The following is a 9,766-nucleotide window of genomic DNA, read 5'->3' as shown; positions in this document are numbered from 1 at the left end:
GGAGACTTTTAGAGACTATGGCCAAATCCCTATCTCCACACTCAGGGGGACTCACAGACTTTGAGGCGCATTCCCGCTACGTGTGTGAGTGCCCACTGTCAAATCACCAAGTGTGTGAGGGCTTCGATGCAGACTTTTCAGCGCCAACTTGCAGACTTTCCTTTGGTATTTACCCAGAGTTCATAGCCAACAGTCAGCAAAGTTTGAGCAAAAAAAAGTAAACAAAGCAAGCATGGTGGTGACAGGAACCACAAAGAGGTTTATCTGAATGTGACAACATGACGTTAATCACTGTTGTGGTTATTTAAAGATGTTTATGTTTTTCAGTTAAACATTCACAAATAATAACAATAATGTCTTTCTGACTTCTGATAGTTTGCTCAAATATATAAACACTGTAATGTAAGACTCACAATTACATACTGGAGGTCCGCTTTTTCTTATTATTATTTAGTGGCGCGTCTTGTTTCCAGGCAACATGTTGATGCCATGATAGTGTAGCTGTGTCTCAATTCAGGGGCTGCAGCCTTCGAAGGAGGCGGCCGCGGGAGGATGCGTCAGTCACAGCCTGTGTAGACATTTAAACTGAAATGAGACGGTCTGGTCTATGGAGGATTTCCTGTTTGCATCACCAGCTGTTCCCGCCCTTACGCTTCCGTCACCAAACGCCGCTACTGTCGCCTAGCAACAGGTAGCTAGCAGGCTAACTAGTGAGCATAACTAACGTCATGTAACTTGACTTATTTTAAAGATAATTTGTTTCAAGGGCCCTTTCGTTTTGTTTGAACATGTGTATCTCTAGCTATCCAATGGAGTTGAAACCAAAAACTCTTAGTGTATTCCTTGCCCGCCATCTCGTTTAATTTGGCGCACAATGACTCTCGGGATACGTTGGGCTGCGAAGGATTCACCTGATGGATCCTTTGTGACCCGGGAAAAGGAGGATGCATTTGTCGGCCGTCTCTGAAGGAGCCTTTGAAATGGGACAGCCTTCGACGCACCGCTGTGACGCAGTTGGCCTTCAAATATGTCCCCCAAAGGATGCAGTCCCCGAATTGGGACACAGCTTGTGTCCCATTCCTGATTTGTATGCAGTTCTCAAACCCTGACCGACTCACGCACTGCACGCCTGACATCATTAAAGTCTGTGAGGGTTCAGTGGTTAGGCTTTAAGGTGCAGATTTGGATTGGGCCTATATATCACAATGAGGCCTGCATTCTGAAAGCCGGTGTTCAGTGGGGGAACTCTGAGATCTTTAAGACATGATGGTGCTTGACCTTTCAGAGCTTTATAGGTGAGAAGAAGGATTTTAAATTCTCTTCTAGATTTTACAGGAAACAAAGAAGCTAGTACAGGAGCGATATGATCTCTTTTCCATGTTCCTTATCAGACACATGCTGCAGAATTTCGGACCAGCTGGAGAGTCTCTAGAATAGAGAGCGATTCGGGCAGCCTGACAATACGAAACTGGCATTATCCAGCCTTGAAATAACAAATGCACAGATGAGTGTGTGCATCATTTTAGGACAGGATGTGTCTGATTTTTGCAATGTTAAGACTGTCCTTGAAACAAGATTTATGTGGAAGTTGAAGGACATATCCTGATCAATTATGGCGCCCGGATTCCTTACTGTGGTGCTGGACGGCAGAGTATAACTTCACTTTTGTCTGAATTTAGTAGTAGAACGTTTCTGGTCACCCAGGTCTTGGTCCTCAAAGCATGCTTCGAGTTGAGTGCGGTTTGGTCTGGTTTCATTTATTAGTATAATTGAGTATCGCCTGCATAACAGTAGAAGTCTCTGAAGTGTTTCCTGATGAACACCTAGAGGATGCATCTGTTAGGTGTATTAAATCAGTCCTGGCACGGTGCTCTGTGACTAACTTTGGCCTTCATAACGTTGACCTGTACAAATGAGATCTGATCAATAGGATTTAAACCACGTAATGTTCCTATCAGTGTTCCAGACTCTGTAAGAGGATGTGATGGACATTTGTGCCAAATGCCACATTAAGATCAAACACTAAGCAGCGCTTTAATATGACAGACTGAGCTAGTTTATATTATTTATAAATTATCTGGTAGTTTTATTTGTAGGAATTAATAATGTTTTATAAAACACAGAAGAATGTGGTGGAAAAGAAAATCAAATTTGAAGTTAAAACTAAAGTGGTGATAAAACTAGTACAACAACAAAAGAGCTTCAATTAATGGATTGAGCCACATTCCACCAATGACATACCACACCAAACGACAGATGAAGCTGCATGATGGGAGATTTTACTCATGTAAAACTGTGTTGCATTCTCTTTTCATTCTGCCCCACTCCACACAGAGGTCAAAGGTCGGGGTCAACACCGCAGGAGCTGCTTTTACAGAATATTGTTGTCTCTCCTGCATCGTCGGCACTGATTATCTGTGAACAAATCCTCCCGCAAACTGACGCAGAGCATTTCTGCAGACGGTGGGAACATTGTGGAAATTCCTCGGCGTGCTGATGCACTGGCATCCTGCGCTCGCCGTCCCCTGATGCCAACTGGCTGACGGGCGCAGTTGGCACGCTGTCTGGCCTGCTGGACGCATTAGCTGTCACCATGGGGACTGTTTGGCCTGGCTGGCGGGGACAGAGGCACGGTATGGTAGTTCACCCAGAATGTTTAGCCTCATACTGTGACTTACCTAACAAGCCCTCTGTGAGGCCTCATTCTGGCATGTGAATCGTGTAGCTCGGCTGGTGAACAACTACAGAGTTAATTCCAGGAGGCTTCCCTTGCATGTATTCCAGACACTTGTTCTGTGCAGATAAGGTTACACCATGCACTTGATGCTGTTTGGGCGGCTCTCCCAGAAAAGATTAAACCCTCCTTCAGATTTCCAAGTGATGAAGAAAGACAGAAATGTAAATCTTTTGTTTTTGTTTTGTTTCTCTCCCTGCAATATCAACTAGACGTCAGGCCTTTAAGCTTGTTCACTGGCAAGTGGATGAAACTGCAGGGGTAATCTGTCAATTTCATCCTCTGCATGCAGGGGATTTAAGTAGGAGACATTGTGGCTGTGTGTCACACCTATGTGCGTTGGAGGTTTCCCAGGATAGCTCTGCTAAGGGGATTAGAGTGCAGGGAGGGATATCTGCTCCATTTGAAGCATGTAAGACTTCAATAATCGCTCCAGACAGACAACAAGCACCGACCCTCAACAACACAGGAGAAAGAAGACAAAGCTTGAACAAGAAACCTGCAAAGGTCAATAAGAACTCATCAGAAATGTCTAAGGACAAGCTGGAGAGCCTGGTGAAGCACATGGAGGAGACGCTCTCAGAGATGGAGCAGCTCAAACTGCACTGCGGGAAGCAGAGCGAGGAGCTGAGCCAGCTGGTGGTGGAGCTCCGGAGGGAGAACCAGGAGCTGGTGGAGAAGTACAACCAGCTCGCTGTGGAGATGAAGGAGGCCAAGGAGATTATAGAACAGCTACAGGACACAAAATACGCCTTCAACGCGAAGGAGAGGCAGGCGCAGAAGCTGAGCAGGCAGCTCTGAAGGCCCCACGAGGACGATGGGAACGTGAGCGTAGGTGGATGTGACCTGGGTGTACCGAGTCCGGGAGAAAAACAAGACTGGACAAGGCGGATGGGGAAAAAAAGCTTGTTGCAGAACATTTCTAAATACTGGGCGGGCATGGAGGCTAAACTGGGCGCTGCTATTTTCTTTAACATATAGAAACTGTGTTTTTTTCTGTCTTTATGTGTACATTTAGGTCTGGTGTGGATGGATGTAAAGCTTAGTAATTTGAATGTTAACTTAAATCCTGTGGTTTCTGGCTCCTTTTAAAGCCACGGCTAGACTTAATGACCAGGAATCAAAACTGGAGACCTCGGAGAAATGTGCATGTGGACTGGAAAGGGGGCTTTTCAAAAGTAGGTGGGGCTAAAGATTGTACATAAGGCATTGTGCTCATTAGGTTTCTATAATTAAAACAAGAACATGTCTTGAAGCGAGCAGTAAAGATTTTATTTAATGACAGCCGCTGGGTGTTGTTTTTAGTTGTTCAGTAGCCAGAAGTGGGTGGTCACCGATGCTTGGTTTTTGTAGACTCAAGGTGCTAAAAATACCTGATTATCCCTTCCTGCCCTCAACCGTGGGGGATGTGAGACTTCAGCGTGCCTCCCGTCCTCCCACAGGACATTCAAAGACAGAAAGAATAGAAGGAAATGTGGCTCAAATTGTTTTCTTCAAGTATCCAAATAAAGTATGATGTACAGTATGTTCAAACCCTGCACATCCTTAACTGAAGTGAAACAGTTTTTGCATCATGAGCAGCATTTAATGAAAGTATACAATTATTTGGGTTTTGGGGGTTTTATTGGGTTTTAGTTAATCCAGTATGAAACATATGTGTTCAATCTGAATTGTGTTCAATGCCATTTAAAATATATGAAAGGACTAAAACTTAAAGCAAAGCTTTGACATTTTATTTAAGACTAAGATGAGAAGGATGAAGACTCCAGCTAGCAGCCAATTAGCCTACGTTAGCTTACAGTAAATCTGAAAACAGCTAGCCTGGCTCTGTCAAAAGCTGACATAATAAACTGCTGCCTCTAAAGCTATCTAGGTATTATATTACTGTTACAAATAGGTATAAAAACCAAAGTGTTAAATGGCAAGTTATAGTTGTTTCCTGGGGGAGTACTTGTGAAGCTATTTTTGCTAGCTGTTTCCCCCTGCTTCCAATCTTTGCTAGGCTAAGCTAGCTGTCCCCTGGATGTAGCTTCATGTTTCTGACAGATTTAAGAGTGATGTCAATCTTCTCATTAAACTCTGAGCTGAATAGAAAATACTTCTTCTAGATAGATAATACTTCTTGTGTTTGTATTTTGCCAAGTAAAGCTACTTATTTGCTCTTTCATGATTAAGAAAAATGCAAGAAAGGAGAAAATACAGACAATAGAGACGATAAGATTAGACCCAGCTATAAGATGTAATACCCTTAATAAATGTACCATCTATTGTATATTTATGTAGAAATAGCTAACATGTCACAGCTAACGGGGGCCAGGTGGGAACCTGAAAGTCTGGATCATAAATCAGCCTACAGCAATCACAGGTATGTCATCGAATCTTTTCCCATGGTGCCTTAAAAGTTGAGCTCTCCAGCTCCTCACACTGTTTTACACAGATATCACACACTTGCACTTTTGTTTTCTGTTTTCTACAGAGCACTCGTAGAGCTTCTTATCTATGTCTGCTTCTGGTTCAGAGTTTATTCTTGAACTCAGAAATCCCTCCGAGGTCAGCTGTTATCTACTCAGAAACTAAAGTGAGGATTAAGTTTGCCAACCATCTCACCCACATAAAATCAGCCTTCGCTGAGCGCCATCTGTCTTTTTTTAGGACCACGAACCAAAGAACATCATTGACCTTTATCCAAATTTAACCCTGTTATCCTCTGACTTTTTCATAAGGCCTCTAAGTGGTGGAAAGAGAGGAGGTGCGTTTACTCCAGTACTGTTCCTGGGCAGATTTCCATTTGATGCCAATATACTCCAATATTACTAATAATGTAGGTAAATGTTTTACTTTGTACATTCACTACATTTATTTTATGTACAAAAAATATTTGATCTGATCTTAATATACAGTATAATGCATTGTAATTAAACTAGTATAGCAAACATTCAAAAATAGCTTGACGCAATCGATGCAACACTCATAACAACAATAACCCCACTCAGTGACGGTCACTCAGGGCATTTTTTCGCCTTCAAGTACTTTTTACTTTTTATAGACATTTTAACTAACAATTTACATGCGGGTGCTGCACGGTGGTGCAGTGGTTATCACCATCACCTCACAGCTAAAAGGTTCCTTGTTAGAACCCCGGTTCGGACATAGGTGGCCTTCCTGTGTGGAGTTTGCATGATATGTAGTGCAGCGTGTCTTATTTGTCCAAGTGAGTGTTAACATCTGACATTGATTTGAGAACGCTGGGTCACATGACAAGGAAGCTATTGAAATAAAACGTAACTTTTTCTAAAAGTATTTTTTTTTCGTAAAAATATTAATATAAAATATTGGCAGCAATTGAATCCAATATAATGAGGTGTGTCATATTTGTCCAAGTGAGTATTAACATCTGACATTGCATGCGTGGGTTCCCTCCAGGTACTCCGGCTTCCTCCCACACTCCAAAGACATGCTTGTAAGGTTTATAGCTGACTCTAAATTGCCCGTAGGTGTGAATGTGAGTGTGAAAAGTTGTCTGTCTCTGTGTGTCAGCCCTGATTGACTGGCAATCAGTCCAGGTGTAACCCCATCTCTTGCGCAATGACAGCTGGGATAGGCTCCGGCCCGCCTGTGACCATGAACAGGATAAGTGGTATAGATGATGGATAAATAGAATATGTGTGAATTTGCTAACATTGTCAATGCAGGACTTTGACTCAAAATGTGTGTTTGTTTTACAGTGTAATATATCTTTAGTTTCAGTTTTACTTTACCTTTAAAGTCAAGCTGAAACGGCATTTCGAGAGTATCTAGCTTCCGTATCGTGACGTATTTCCGAGTGAAACAGGACGTGCAGGCAGGACATATCATTAGAGGGATTTGATTTGATCGTTGAGAAGTGGGCGTAGACAGACGTTCTCCACAGCGCAGTAGCTAGCTAACTGACCGAGCGTTCTTGGTGCTCTGCGGCTAAATGTTGCAGATTGATTGGTTGAAATTGTTTGGTGCTAACTTACGTAAGCACGCGTGAAATTTAGTTTTTCCGGAAGAAAAAATGATCGAATTTTGATATAAGAATACGAAGAAATGTTTTTTGGCCTATATTGTGAAATAGATGCACAATATTAACGGGGATGTGATCTAAAAGGATTAAAATGACATTTTTCATTTCGCCTCGACTTTAAAGGGGCAAATATACAAAAACATTGACAGATGTATAAAGCCAGGGATCATTTCCAATAGTAACACCTCGCTTGGCGCTGATAGTTCTTGATTATTCAAATTGCATGCTACAGTTAAGAATCGTAAAATCAATGCATATAATAATGAGAAACAAAAACAGCAACTGTCCTTGATGAGATACATTACAGACATGAAAAACAAAAACAATAAAACAAAGCATCAAATCAAGTATAGAAATTGGTTAGGTGGTGTCTTAACCTGGACTTAACTGGTCTTAAAAGTGTTGTTCTTTTACTTAAGTGAAGGATAGCGTCATACTGGTAATGAAAACAGCCTCATGTGCAGAAAACAAACTGTGGTAAATATTGCACATGTGCTGCAAACCGCTTGGATCACGCTGCACAAGCTGTTCTGCATTGACGTGATGTGCTTTTTGGAAAGGTTGACTTCATCCGAGAGAGGGTTAAGATGGGTCTGCGGGAGGTCGCTTGATTTACGTTTGATGGTCCATTGACCTTAAGTGGTGTCTGACTAACATATAAGGCTGAGAAGACGTCTGCTTTGATTTGGTTTGAACTTTCCTTTTGGGGGTTTTTGGTCACATATAAAGTGCTTTAATTATAAACATGTATTTTTTGGGGGGTTTCTGTCTTTATTATACAGTACAGCCGAAGAGAGAAAGGAAATGTGGGGAGCGGGGGAAGGCATGAACCAAATGATCGGCAGACCGGGAGGCGAATCTGCGATCAGTGCATCGAGGACTACAGCCTCTGTAGATTCGGCGCCCGCTCCACCAACCGAGCCAAACCAGCGCCCCATAAACATGTATTCTAAATCCTTTGAGTCCCTCAGTCCGGCCTAAACGTGGAAAGAGATCCTTCAGTGTAACCAGACAAACAAGCATGCGGCTTGATTTGGTTTTAAAGGCGTCAAAAATTTCTTTGGTTTACACATGTGGAGCCAAGAATTTGTCTCTCTAACTCTTTCATAAACCCTTTCTGAATGAACCTAAAGACAAATACACATTACACCCAAGTTGTATTTTTAAACAAGCCCACGATTACATATCTCTGTAGTTTTGGGTGTTCGATTTTAAATGCCAGTTAGGACGTTTAGAAAAACCTCACCCCCTAAAGAGAGGAGAGAAGAGGGGAGGACTCGAGATGAAAACACAGGCAGATGTTTAAACATAGCTTTGGAAGTGGTCGCGGTGGTTGTCCCTTTAAAACCCAAAATAATCACGTGTACATGTTGTTTTCATGCATTTTAACATGTACTGCGTGATATTGTATTTTAAATGTGAAATTCTTCTCAAAGCGTTTGTTTACTTGGGTCCAGTCTTTTGAATTGCTGTGAACACAAAGTGAAAGATTTACTTCAGGGAATGTTCTGTTTGGGTTCTGGAGCTTTCTGTAATAACTCAAAATACACACAGTTTGATTATATAGGTCTTCAGCTTTTCTCATTTAAATTTTAATCATTTATAATCACAATTTTGAACTGGTAAAATGTTTAAGTCTCCTCGAGGAAATCATGCAGTACTTCTATTTTAATGTCTCAGCTGTTAATGTTGTCATTTTTCACCTCTAAATAAGGATGTCTGTCGATAGGACCAACCAGGGGTCTGACTGAAAAGTCCCAACAATTATAAGATGGATTGTCATGACGATACGGTCCTCAGATGATGAATCCTACTAACTCTGGATATCCTCTAACTTTTCTTCGAGCAGTCATCAGGTAAAACTTACTTTGGTTTATGACCAAATACCTGCAAAACCGATACGTTTTAAATCAGCGTCGGTTGTAATTTGTGTGTTTAGTGCTACTTTGCAAGTGTTAGCATGTGCTAGAGCTAAAATGAGATGATGAACTTGCTATACAAAAGCATGTAAACGCAATCTTGTGAACATATTAGCATGATGTTAGCATTTGGTGTAGGCCTACATCAAAGTCTGTTTACAGGTCTTCGGGAGTAGCCTACAAAAAATTGCACAAATCCTTTTGTTGCTCTGAGGATGTTGCATTACATTTCATTTGAGTTAGCATCTAGCTTTCCAGACGTCTGTAGCCTGCTCCTCATCTTTGCTAGAGCCCCTAGAGGCTAAATTAGCTTCTGTCTTAAACAGTTAGGCGACACAGCCACCTTGACGTTACTCATTGGTTTTTGCATTACTGTTCTTAAGTGTTTTCCTGAAGCCAGATGTGACCATATTTTGAAGAGTACCCAGAAGCTCAAATTCAGGGCTTTATTAGCTGAGGTAAGACCTAGCTAACACCTAGCAGCCTCTTTGAGCTTTAACATAATTTTGAAAAGTGAGTTTTATAAAAATTCATCCTGGACAGTTGTCATGAAATCAAAAATGAGCTCTAGGGACCAAAAACATGTTTTGTTTGTTTGTAAAGTTTGACATTTTAACATGGGGTTCTGTGGGGCTTGACTCCCTTTTGGAGCCAGCCTCTAGTGGCCAATTGAGGAACTGCAGTTTTTGACACTTCCATGTTGCTTAAAATTTCAGCCCTTGAGGTGGTCGTTGCATTGTGGGTAATGTAGGCTCTAGGTTTTGACCAGGAATATCTGGTTCTGTTGCATCTGTTTTGATATTAAATGAAGAAAAACTCCAATATGAGTTTAAACATGTTATAGTTTTAGTTGTTAGTAGTTTGAAGTCAATGGAGTCAGTGGAGTACTCTCTTAGCTACAGAGCCACACTGCTGTTTTTACACACAGCATTTTTTCTGGGGTCTGTGTGACCCCAAACATTGAGGAAGTAAAGCCAATGTCGACAAAACACAAGGGTTAAATCATCATATTACATCCAATTAATCATACAGTCCATTGAACGCCCACTTTGACATCGAAAGTTA

Source organism: Semicossyphus pulcher, unplaced genomic scaffold, assembly GCF_022749685.1.
Source record: "Semicossyphus pulcher isolate SPU_LCO1_2020_fin unplaced genomic scaffold, fSemPul1.0.p SCAF_14, whole genome shotgun sequence".
Taxonomy (NCBI): Eukaryota; Metazoa; Chordata; class Actinopteri; order Labriformes; family Labridae; genus Semicossyphus; species Semicossyphus pulcher.
This window is presented reverse-complemented; position numbering follows the sequence as displayed.